This window comes from Aythya ferina (assembly GCF_964211825.1).
Source record: "Aythya ferina genome assembly, chromosome: 14".
NCBI classification, from domain to species: Eukaryota; Metazoa; Chordata; class Aves; order Anseriformes; family Anatidae; genus Aythya; species Aythya ferina.
Window position 1 is genome coordinate 15824645 of NC_140312.1, and position 13513 is coordinate 15838157.

Here is a 13513-nt window from a genome sequence, read left to right on the forward strand (position 1 = left end):
CCACCTAGGTTATTACTTAATAATTACACTTTCAAATATTTACTTTGCTAATTACTGATAAAACAACAAATAGTCATTATCAGGAAGAAGCAAGTTAACCTCACTGTTTATTTTTTTAGCTACTAATCAATTAATGAAATAATGCACACTAACTAATTAAGGCTGGGTGTTTATTTCTCAATAAAAAATGGGTATATGTATAGGAGTAATATAAAAGTAACTGGATGAGTCAGAGACAGAGGAGCTCACACAACTGATTCCAACACCTTTACACTTAGCATATACATAGTTTTGCTTTAGATTACAGTGAACAAGTCCAACAATTTCTGTCCCATTTTATCTTGGTGAATCGCCAGTGAACTCATCCATCAATGAGGAATGTCTCATGGGTATTGTTACTTCAGTTTTCTCTTACATCCCTTCTCCATCAGATATCATTTGACTTCTCTCAAACATACTGTCTCACTGTGGTCTAACTACACCACCATTTATCTTGAGCAAGTTTTCATTTTTTTAAGTAACCTATACCTATGACAGGATTTACTAAAACAGTTTCCTTCTCCATAGTCTATGCTCTGGACAAAAAGAACATTTCTTCTCAAAAGGCTCAACATCATTATTCAAATACCACATTTTACCAAATACCCTTGTTTCAGGCAGGGGAATAAAAGTTAGGACTGGAGGCTGGAGGGTTCCTACTAGAAGGTGAAAACATATATTATACAACTAAAAGCCTTCACTTCCTTGCTGCATGGGGCTGCAGAAACCATATACAGTTACTGTAGGTACTAATTTCAATTAAACAAGGATGGGCAATGAAAAACCATGAAACTATAAAACATGCTATGAAGATCCACACCAAATCCTGATGACTAAAAAAACCTTAATGTAAGGGTGAAGAATGTGAACTATAAAAGCTTGTCTGGTTTGCACATTTCCCATGACCATGATTTCTCTCCAGTAACATATTCTACAAGTACACATAGGGATCCATTTCAACACTTGGACAGGATGCACAAACAGGAGAACCTACCAGCTGTGAAGTGCTGCCTGATATATAGGCAACTTTTAATACATTTGGGAATACAAAGTAACATCTCTAGTAGAGAACTTAACATGAAGCAGATGAAGAAACATTATTTTCATTAAAGAAAAGGAAAAGCCTTCTGAAACCAAGCCCAACATCAGACTGTCCACTGCAAATTTGCACAAAACACTCTGAACAAAGATGGCGTTTCCGTGCTGGAAGATGGTGTTTCCACCAGGTTACTACAGCAATTGTTACTGCTGTGCTGCCCTGCACCTGACAGGTTTATTAAATATAGGCAGTGAAAAAAAAATAATAAAATCAGCCAGTTCTCTGAAATAAAACACAGGCAGCACAGGAAGATTTAGATCTTGTTAATTACATACAAGGTAATTTCTACAATTTTAATTCTTATTTAGCTATGGAACCGACATTATATTGTGACAAAATGAAACTTTTGCTAAAAATAGCAAAAGGGCACCATCACAGGTCTAACTTTAAAGTCTGTGAGTCTGCAAAAAAGCAACTGATTATCATCTGGCACCCTCAGACGATTTAATGCTTAACTAATGTATAAATTAAACTACTGCTATCTCCTATGCAACAGATTACTTGGGGATCAAATAAGATTTTTTATATGATCCCTTCTGCGAAATACTGGAAATTCGGAGTACATTTGGTGTCATCTACTTTAGCACACAGGGTGTCTACTCCTCTGCCACTGATGCTGCTGGAATGTCCTGCAGTGACACAGAGGGCCAAGCAGTGGTCTGGGATCTGAATAGATCTGAAGTTCCACAAGTGACGTCAAAGGCCCACCAGAGTAAGTGCCTGCACTTAGGTCAAGAATATTATGATTTCAGGAAGTAAATTTCCAGGGCTTGCACAAGCTGATTATCTTCCTTCTCTGCCATGGGGGAGAGGAGAGAGAGGGACCATAGAACAGTTTTGCTTAAAAAGGAACTCCCAAGGTAATCCAATCCAACTCACCAACCTCATAATTAAACAAGGTTCACTTCTTGTTCATTTTCATCCTTGTAAGAAAAACCCACATTTTGCAGACTCAGATACCCACTTTTGCTGCTTTAAACAGGAGAAGAAATGGGAAGAGATGAGTCTAGCGCCCTTACCTTTGCTACCAACTACATAAGGGGATCTAAATTTTGTTTGCACAAGCATTTCACATCCTCTCCTACATGCAGACAAGCAATAAGCCGTCTCCATATATACACTGTTTAGACAAATTATACAATGTACTTTCACATGAATAATGGAGATTATTTCCAGAGCTTAATTTTTTTTATTAACTCAGACCTATATGAAATAGATGACAGCAAGACACAGCATTCAAGTGACTCCAGTGCCAGAGCTTCAGGCGTTAGAATAAATGTTTCACTTTGTCAGGCCTGGCACATTCATAACTTATTTGTAAATTGGGAAGACTGCTTCAAAGCTCTCCCATTCAAAGACGAAATCACATTTTCCTGGTAACCCCAAGCATGTCATCTATCTCTGTCAGAACAAAGTCCTCAATGAACTATAAAGCAAAGTGTCACCACTTTTCATTAACAAGAAATCTCCTAGTATTCCTGACTTTCCCAGTCTAGGCATGGTATGGATGAGAGAGGGAAGAACACGTATGAGTATAAAGATATATTAAAGAATAGTTGATTCTTTCATATAATAAAGTAACTTGAAAAGTGATTTAAAAACAAAGACCTACCTCTTCCTTTATCCTAGTGTTTTTAGCAAGTCCTATATGTTGAATAACATTATCTTCTATGTTAAATGATATTATCTTCTATTTTTTATTGCTAATTGCAAATATTGCATTTTTCCAAGAAGATGAGTAATGAAAAACAAGTTACATTTTCTCAAAATATTTAAATTTCCTTGAGTTCAGATTCTATTTTTTTCCTTAGGAAAAAAAGAAAAGAAACAATAATAAAGTAATTTATCACATCACTTGACTGAAATATGTGCCACTTAGACCAACACAGATCAGCAGGTGCACGGCTGCATGAAGTACTCCCTCCTGCTATTTTCCAAGGTAAAATTTATAATATATCAAGATGAAAATTAAAAGTGGGATTGAACAATCTTGCCATGCTATGGAACTCTAGGGTTGCAGATGTTTATGCACAGACAAATTTAGAAGAAAGATGATTAAAGTTCCATTTACACAAAATACATTTATCTGTCAAAAGCCAACTGATGCCATATGATAGGAGAATTTTAATGGCAACATCCTAGAAACAAATATTCAAAACACTGCCTAGGATATGTGAAAGCTCAAAATACAGTACACAACATCACCAGCATAACCAAGTGTATAAGTAGCAGCTCAATGCTATGTAAGAAATCTCATCCGGGAGCAAATCAACAACTTGAGGTACCAGAAACTAAGGTCTGAGCTGCATTGTCCTTGAGATATAAATCTTAGATTGAACCTCTAAACTTACATATAAATAGTACCACATTATACATAAACATAGAATCTCTTTGATTAGAAGTTCAATAGCATTTCTTTCAGATGTAAATGAAAAGTGAAGGTCATGCTGCATGTGTTAAGACAAAATACATTCATTCAAGGACCAAACTGCAGAACTTATATGTATGCAAGTATGAGAAAACTCAAAATCACCACTACATCTTGACCTGTGTGTACTTGCTAGGACAAAGTCTGAATACCAGTGACTTATTCCACTTATTCCACAACAACTGAGTGCTCCTTAAAAAATAAAGCAAAACAATATAAAACAAAATAACCTACAGAGAAAAATCTGAATCAATCTGTTAGAGGTTACCACTATGCAGATAAGACTTCATGTGGAGTGGGGGAAACATGACCAAAACCTAAATCCACTGAATAATTAATCTTACCATCAAGAAACGTAGGTCTTAAATTCTGAGCTTGCTTTTGAGCAAGCAAATAGGACATCCTCTGATTTTACCACGTTAACAATGGAGTAGAATATTCATAATTTAAAACTCTTTCAAAGAAGTCTCCAGATATCAAAGCTTAACTAGCTTATAAAATAAACATAGAAAATTCTGCCAAGGAAAACCATATCCTGACCCAGCTGCAGGAACAAGTCACCTTGTGCTAACTTCAGATCTGACAGATAGATAAGACTCATGGGAACCCAATACCACATGCTTCAGAGGCTTCTGGAACATCAGAAAAACAATACGCATACAACTATATTCAGAAGCATTACAGAGGAAGGGCAGATGCTGTCCTTAAAAGCATCCAGGAGAATCCTACTGATTTATGCGCTTTGCTTTTACACTGAACTCAAAGAACCATGTATATATTCCCAGCTAAAAACAAACAAACAAAAACCACAAGTACTGTTTGAAGCAGTGCTTGCTTTCATCAAATCCTGTTAGCTTTTGATTAATTTTCACTTCTACTTTAGCAGTTGAGTCCTGTAATTGGCTGATTAGAATCCAATACAAAGTGTATGCTCAACTTCTGAGCAAATACTTAAGCTTAGTGAGAAAGACATCCTGTTGAAACAGCTGCTAAAGCATGTTTAATACTTAGCTTACTCATCTACATCTTAAGTTGTGCACATTTAGCTTGGACTATTAATACACTATACATCCTAACATGGTCACTCAGAAAAGCACAACCTATGTTGCAGTCCAGATTTACAATTCTTTGCCTTCATTTTGTGTGCATTTTCATTGTGTATGCATTTTGGAGCAATAAACATCTGCTCACACTGGAGCTTGTGGTCTTTTGCTTAGCTTAGTGATATCTACAATGACAAAAAAGTACACTTGTATCTTGATTATTTCGAAATGTAAATATACTACAGAAACAACGTGTTAATTTTTATTTACTGGAATTTATTTTTCATGTCAGGGTGCTCACAATCTTTTGGATACCAAGTTGATGTAGTATCAACTACCAAAACCAAGTGCCTGCATATGATAGGCATTCTAATAAAGACAGCGAGCCTACCACAAATTTTAGTCTTCACCTTCAGAGACAGCACTGTAAGAGGAGGTTGTTTTATTTGCCTATTACAAATAAGAAATTTTACAGAAAGTTTCCTCCTTATCCTTAAGTACTTGATCTCTATAAAATTAAGAGACTGAAAGCCCTCACTGGTGCCAAGCAGATACCTGTGGACTCTACAAGTTAACCAACTTAAGCAATGTGCTGTCTGAACGAAGTACTGAAATCAACTATGCAATTTTTAAAATCCAAAGAATATCCACATGCAATAATGTTAGAAGCCAAATATACTGTCATTGCTGTTAATGGTTCCTTCAACAGCACTATATCTTAGTCAGACTACTGAGACTGCCATGAATCTCTAACAAGGAACCTGTTAAACTGCATGAGACCTTTGAACACTATATTTTTATAATATTCTTCAAAGAATTCATCGGGAACTTCAAGATTTTGAAAAACTTTATTCACTACTGTGACAACTTTAGACAGCATGCTCAGCTTCTGTCATTGCTTCTCTAGGTTCTCAGCACCCTAACTCTTCACAAGCTTGTGCTTGTGTATATGCATGTAGAAGACATACATATACACATGTATGTCTGTGTTATACCTAACCTATAACACTCTCTTTTTTTCCTCCCTGGTTTCCTGATACACAACCTTTTTCCAGTTTGTCCATATGAACATTACCATGAAATTCACCTTCCACATTATGGTTGCTCTTCATCCCCCTGATGACCTAAGCTTAGTGGACAAATAATAGTAATACTTAGCAGGTATTACCTACATACATGTATGTTGTTCAGAGGGGAGTACTACTTACATGCAATATAGTGTACATCACCTAACCAGAACAGACGCAGAATTGTACAGGATGCGGAAAAGAAAAGGTCTCTTCCTCTTCTCAAAACTTCTGTTTTCAACAATCTTATTAGTATTTGAAGACAAGCACAGAACACCCACGCACACTAGTCTAATGCGTGTGTTTATTTGTAGAACCAGGGCTCAAACATATAGAACTTGGATCTTACAGATTGCCTAGGTAAAATTCCATTATCTATTACAAATATCTATCTTAAGAGAGGTAAGAAAGCTGATACTGAAGTCATGTAACGATGTCCTAAGAAAATCAGCTGGTTTTATAACAACATCCTGATAAGGACGTATTAAATAAGGATAAGGACATATTTAACTATGTTTTTGTATTTCTAAGTTATAAAGAAACAACAGTTTAAAACCAATATAACTTTAATAGCTTTTTAATCACACTGTCAGATGTAGCGTACTTAACAAGTGATTTACCTCTAAGATTGTAGGTTCAAACATTACTTAAAGATTAAGAATTAACCATGCAGTGAACAACAGCCCAACATTTGCTAATACGAGTGTTTGCTTGCAAGATGCACTGCCTGGAGAGGAATGAAAGCTAGAACAGATAAGTTTTTGCTAGAAGAACACAGCTCTGAGCTGACACAGAGGAGCCAAAAAATGCAAGGTCAAATACAAGAAAAAAATCCATCTTAATAATAATAAAAAAAAAGGAACTGGAATTTACCAAGATGTGAAGTATCACATTGTTTGTTTGTTTTTTTTTGTTTTGTTTTGTTTTTTTTTTTTAAACCAACATCCCTAAAAATGAAATGCAATTTAATTATTCTATAATGTCACAAACAGCAATACTCATCACATATGAGGTACAGAGGAAGAAGAATCATACTGTAACTTTAGACTACAGAGAAGGTGACAGTTCAAAAGCAAACATCAATTTGGGACCTCAGAAACAGTTAAATTATGTATGCTTTTCTATCAGAGATAACAGAAGAACAGAACACATTGCATGCATCTACAAAACAAAATTTTTAGTATATTAATATTCCCCTCTGACAAAAATAAGTAGTCATGTGCCATTCTTCTACTAAACGATACCACTTCATTTCAGAAGTAGTACCTGCATTTCCCACTCTAAGGAAAAGAGGAATAGAGTTGTTCCAGGTACAGGTTCACAGAGTACAGCTGAAAACAAGTCAGATGAGTGTTTCTCGACAGGAAAATAAAAGTTACACTGTTTGTACAATTTCACTTTCCTGTGAACATAAAGAAGGATCAGAAAGAATTGTACAATGTTGCAACAGATGATAGATGGATATTAAGATAAGGACATAGGGCTATTACAGTCATGTACATTACAGTAAGCAATATAAAAAGACCTTCTAAGCATGACACTTGAGAAAATGAAGGGACTGAGCTGTTACTCTGAAAAGATTCATTTTATTAAATACAAATTATCATTCACCAATGAATTTTGCATTTCAATAAGTTTTGTCCCCTATCATTATATGACCTATAATCTTTCAGCTGCACAAAACACTCATTGACTATACTCCTTTAGCTTAATAATGGCTGTAGGTATAAGTAGCCTAAGAACAGAAAGGTGTAAAGAAATCATTTTGTCTATTACACAATAAGATACTGTGCATCATTTGTTAGAGGCCTCTTCACTGTGCCTGAAATCTTCTCAGAGGAGTGCCTCTTTCAATTACTGTTCTGTAGGCAGCCATGAAACACTGCCCTCCATTCATCCCTCATCTTCTAAATACACTGGTTGAGGCCCTGCTGAAGTCAACAGGAGCCATGCCATGGATTTCAGGGACACAGATTTATGTTTATTACACTATACTTCCTGATTTGGGGTATAAATATAATGCAAGGATATATTTTTGTACATATAAAGTAAAAAATTTATGGTAAAATTAAAAGAAGAACAGGTCACTATATTGAGAGAAGCAGCAGAGCTGTCTTCCCCATACTGCTCTTGGGATCCCTGGTGCATTGTGTCGGGCACTTCTGGAAGAAACCACGTTAATGATGACAGCTTCATAGAAGCCCTTATAGCAACTCAAGGAAACCACTAACCCTAGAAGAATTGCATATGGGAAAAAAACAGGACACATATTTCAGACATATGGATTACGTTATAAATAGTGACTTTCCATTGATTACAGTCTTTTTTCAACAAGGATGCTCAATAACTCTTTATTGTCAAAAAGTCCTGGAATAAACCACCCCTATCTTTATTTTGTTTATGTTTGGCAGTTTTACTGGAAACACATTACAAACACCGTATCAAGAACACAGCACAACTTTACAGAGATTCAATACTTTTCTGTCCTTAACATAGAGCTTTGAGACAACTTGATTACTACTACCACCAAGCATTTACTGGGATGTATCTGAAAAAGCACAGTAAGTAAATACCATTGCAGTTGTTTTCTAATAATTAACTTTGCAGTGCTCTTCATATTTCTCCCACTCTATTACTTAACAAGTGGCAGTCACCCCCCTGACAAGTACACGTGCTTGAAGAGCCGCACTGTTTCCTGACGCTGCCAACTTGGCCAACTCTGAGCCACCTTGAAAGAAATGCCAATAACGTGCATCACAGAAGTGAATTCGAAAATGAAGAAATCAATACAATACATGCCTGGCCTATCTATCTTCTTTAGATTCATCAGTATCCAGATGAAACACACTTTCCTTATTTCATTTCTGCCTCCCTTGGCAGAATTTGAATACTTTAAGCCTTTATTGAATAGAGAAGTGGTGTGCAGTCATAGCAGTTCTGGTCTTAAATTCCTGGCTTAGTCTTCATTTCTTCCTGTATTCAGGACAATGTTGATACAAACCCTAAACTTATGCTACAAAATTTGGATGTATGGAACTCTCAATTATGTGTGTGTATATATATATATGTATATATATATATATATATATATACATACATATATAAAATACACATATATATATATAGCATTATATTTATAATATATATATATTTATATATATATATATATAAAGTACACACACCAAAAAAAAAAAAACAACAACAAAAAACAGTCAAACACTTGTAAGCAAACACAATGTTCAGAGAACCACCAAGAAAGGAAATCAGTTCTGGATTAGGTCTGTAAATGAAGGATCCAAAGCTTACTGCTGAGAGCAGAAGACACTGAGTAATTTGATTGCAAATGCTGTTCTTTTGTTAATTTTGAGAAGGCATTCTAGAAAGAGAATGAGTCCTGACAGTGGCTAAAAGAAGAGATGTCTTATTATTCTTAATATGTCAATTCTAGTGACTAAAAGAGGCATTTGGTGCATCAGACCATATGGTTTAGTCTGTACTGTGTATTAAGCTGTTGGAAGTTGCACAAGCTGTCTTTACTTTTCAAGAGAAGCAGTGGTATATGTTTCCCCCAAATAATTGATATTATTCTTATCACACGACACAGAAACTCAAAGTTCAAACTCAGCAGCAACATTTACAACTAATCCTGAGAATCACCGAGTATCCTTTGAGTGGAATGAGGGCAAAACAGTACCAATGCCCCCCCTCCTAACAGTGAATAAGTTGCAGTGCTCAAAAAAGGCAGAGGATTTTGCAAGCTAGATAGATAACAGATGGAGATTTCTGGAATCTAAAGAGACAGAGGCCACCTGCATTCTTTGTAGAAGCAGATCATTTAGTTTTCCAACACACACTCAATTTTCCACTTCCAAACGCTATTTAAAAATCAAATAAAAATCAAGCTTTATTTAAAAAAGATTATGTCAATACATTTCAGTAAGTCCTTTTGGGGCCTCCTGGCATTAACGCCACATTCAATGTTTTCATTAATCAGAACCAGGTATTTCAAGCCGTATGGGATTTGGGAAACAAAACTTTAATTCAAAATAAAATAAAATATGAGTATGCACACCACAGAAAACCCTGTCTCTGAAGCACATTCGGTCTATTGAACCCTTCCTTTTCTCATAAAATCTAAGCAATTATATTGGATTCAAATATTAACTCCTAATGATCTTGTTTAAGGATATCAATTTTGAAGATGCATGAAAACATTACTGGATATAAGTCTTCCTGGCAGGAGAAATAATGTGAAGAAGGATGAAAACATTCAACTGACATGTCCTGGGAAGGATCCGGATATCAAGAAGTGTGCTGTAGAAGTCTCAGCTTTTCACCATTGCTTATTGCCCCCAGAAATTTAATTCTTCAGATACAGTAGTCCTATCCACCATCTACATTTCTATCAAAATCTTTGGCCTTTCTCTGACAACTTCTGAACACAGTTACACATCGTCAGCATAACATGGGGAACAGTTCACAAGTAACAGTGTAAAATAATTTACTCTCATCATTTCCTTGCTCTTACCCTATATTAAAAAATATAATGCATTCAATTCTGGTTTTCTTGCTGTGATAGCACTTGACAATACAAAATTTTTGCCAAGATGTAGATCTAGGTTGGATAACGCATGTTATATGTCCAGTTGACAATCCAAACAAAACAAAGTTGTCGTAATAGCTAGCCATGGAAATTCACAAGGGAAGCAGCGCTTAGGATGCAAACACTCCCTCTACGTTCACCCTAGCAGTGGATATAAGTAAACCTAAATCAGAAATTTATGACACTGCTACTACAAAAAAAATATCTGAAAACCAAAGAAGAAAAGCAGTTCTCATCTCCCTCTTCAATCAAGTTTCACAGAATACATATGGATATGAATAAGGACGGGATTCTTCCCTCTAACTTCTTGCACAGCTGCTTGGGGAAGGCTTCAGATTAACATAAATGATATTACACATCCATAAGGCTGTCTTTCAAAGATGTTTCATAACTTGTAAATGCAATATTTACAGAGATCAGGTCAAGTCAAAAATATTTAATATAATTATTTAACTTATGCATATCTGTTTATGACTGCTAAAGAACATGGGATGACTTTAAATTCCTGCTAATATATGCAGTATACATTTAGTGCAACTTGCATGAATTCCCAATCCAATTTTTAATTACTATGCCGTCTGCAAAGACAAGAATCCACTAAATCAAGTCAGAATGCTGTCTTTTTATTTTTTAATCTTACATCAGAACAGTCAACATTAATCATATATTGCTTCACAGACACTGCTTTTTACACATTCACAACCAAAATAGTAAACTGAAGTTTGAATAAAGTAATAAAATAGCTACTGGTATGGAAGTTTACAATTAAACAACATATTTCTATCAGTATTTCCATATTTCCATAGCCAGTGTTCATTAGCAAGTAACCCAAAGCTTCATTTGTACTCACCATGTGTTTTAGGACCTCCCCCCCCCCAAAAAAAAAAAAAAAAAAAAAGCAATTCCTTTTAAAATCTTTGTTTACATGTTGGTTTTTCTTTTTCTTTTTTCTTTTTCTTTTGTTTGTTTGTTTGTTTGTTTCCCAGGATATATTTATATTGGGCATACTTTTACTTGCACGACTTGTCAAAATGCTTTGTGAAAACTGGAAGAGGAGAATGATTTTATGTCATTAAACAGGCCTGGGTGCAGAAGAGAAAGCCATTGAGTTTATTTTTACTTAAGACTTTTACATTTTTAGACAGATAAGAGATTGAATTCATGCCACCGTGGAGTCCATCCTGTTTGTCCACCTACTAGACAGTAAAATAGCCTAAGGCTTTTTTCTAAGCTTTTCAAGCCATGGCTTTAATTTCTCTCTCAAAATCTCAAAATCAAACATCCACCCATCCATCTGGAGGAACCCGACATTTCAGGTTTTGGATTTATTAAACTCTATTTATGTTGATAATAGGATAGGGACATATGATTTGGCACAGCAAACACAGGTTTAGCAGCTTAATTGCCTGGGTTTCGTATAGTGGATCATTATGTTAATGCTAAATGGGGATTCCTCCAAGTAAATCCCTGCTGACTGAGAACAAGAAGGTGGGAATGCTGCGGCAATTTGGGAAGAAGCTGCTCTTCTGGGTCAAAGACGTAACCAAATAAACAACAAAAACCTGCACATACATGGAATTTCTTATCATACAGTATTCAGCTTGGTCTCAAGACAAACCTCATTACTTAGCACTGCAGCTGCAATGACTATACTATGTTTTGCTCCCTTCAGTACTTTCTCCCACGTACACAAACATGATGCTGATCCCCCACGACACCTGAACCTGCTCTGTCTTCACAGCCCCAGGTTCTCAGACCTGGCAGAAAACTAAGCTTGCTTAGAGGACTAGGAACCAAATCATGGAAAAATGTTTGCTGTGATAAAATAAATAGCAAGTGAGAAGTTTTCACTGATAACCAGGTATTTTGAAAGAATAAATACATGCTTAATATTTTAGATCCAAGAATAAGATTTTAAAAAGGAAGGAATCAACATAGCTATATATTTCATGAGTTCTTTTGAGTAGTTTAGTATTTCCTTCAGTTTCTTGAAAGTTTCATTATCGTTTTCCCTGAAGTTATGTCCACATTTAATCACCCAAAATGCACCTCCACCGCACAGCAGATGTGTCATTAACTATTTCTGAAAAAAGTGAAATAAAATCACCCAGCATGAGAATACTATGGGATAAGTCAACACTAGCAGATGGTGTTTATTTTGTCACTGCTTGTGTTAAAAATTACCACCTATTTCATCAGTTTCTTTAAGGTGGAAGCCTCATGTAAAAAGTGAAAAAGCTATTTTTTATAAGCTGTCACAGAACTCCTTAAAATATAAGCATTTGTTTTCATGGTTTCCAGTTTTCTAGGACATGGTGCAATACACAGGAGATGGGTTTGTATAAATTTGACATGATAGAGTATTTTGCTAGCAGCTCAGTCTTTCAACACACAATCTGTTTTGTTTCTCAAGCAAATTTTGCAAATTTTCTACTTCAAACACTGGTGTTTTCAAGACAAATTCTCTAACAAGTGTTAAGTCTGCCCCTAGGAGGGGCACCTGGTATACCTATCAGCTTGCTTTCTTCTAGGACCCAATTTGCAAAAGCTTTTTATTTGCCCCTAAGAATTTCTTACATCCTTACTATTGTATCACACACTTTTGATTTACGTGCTCTAGTGGATTATTTAACAAAACAGCATGTTGCATGAAGAGCAATTCTACAATCTGGGCTTGGATACTTAAAGAAATCTTGATTAAAATGCTGCGATAAAAAACAGGTTTTGCTCATCTATTTTTCAGAGATTTACATTAAAATAGAAAACCAGAACACCTCCCCAAAATGCAAACCAATACAATCCTCAGTAAAACAAATCCACATTGAAAGCAGCAAAATAATTTCGTCACTACTGTGATGTAAACAGAAGTACCATAAACTCCATCCTCGGTGTCCATACCCAGCATTTAAATACAATTTTAAACAAAGTAAAATAATCTATTTATATCTGAAGGTTACTGGACATCAGTATACTGTTTTCACTGATGATTTTAAATGTCAAGCCATAGAAAGATTAGACACCTAAACCAAATTCCCACATAACCTGTTGCATTTTGGTTCTAGCCACCATAAACACAACAAGATAATGCCCAATCCATTTAATTCCCTCAGAAAACGTGCAATCCCTATCATAACGGTTCAGTTGATAATGTCCCAAAATTACTTCAATAAATTACTTGCATAGAACAGATTACCATAGGTCTTTGAGATATTTGTATGCTTGCTGCAACAACAT

At 35.5% G+C, this 13513-nt stretch overlaps 1 protein-coding gene across 8 annotated transcripts in view; it reads right to left on the bottom strand.

The window, feature by feature from the left end:
- Window positions 1-13513, bottom strand: part of TENM2 (teneurin transmembrane protein 2) — a 1369797-nt gene that overhangs the window by 280924 nt on the left and 1075360 nt on the right. The window lies entirely within an intron of this gene.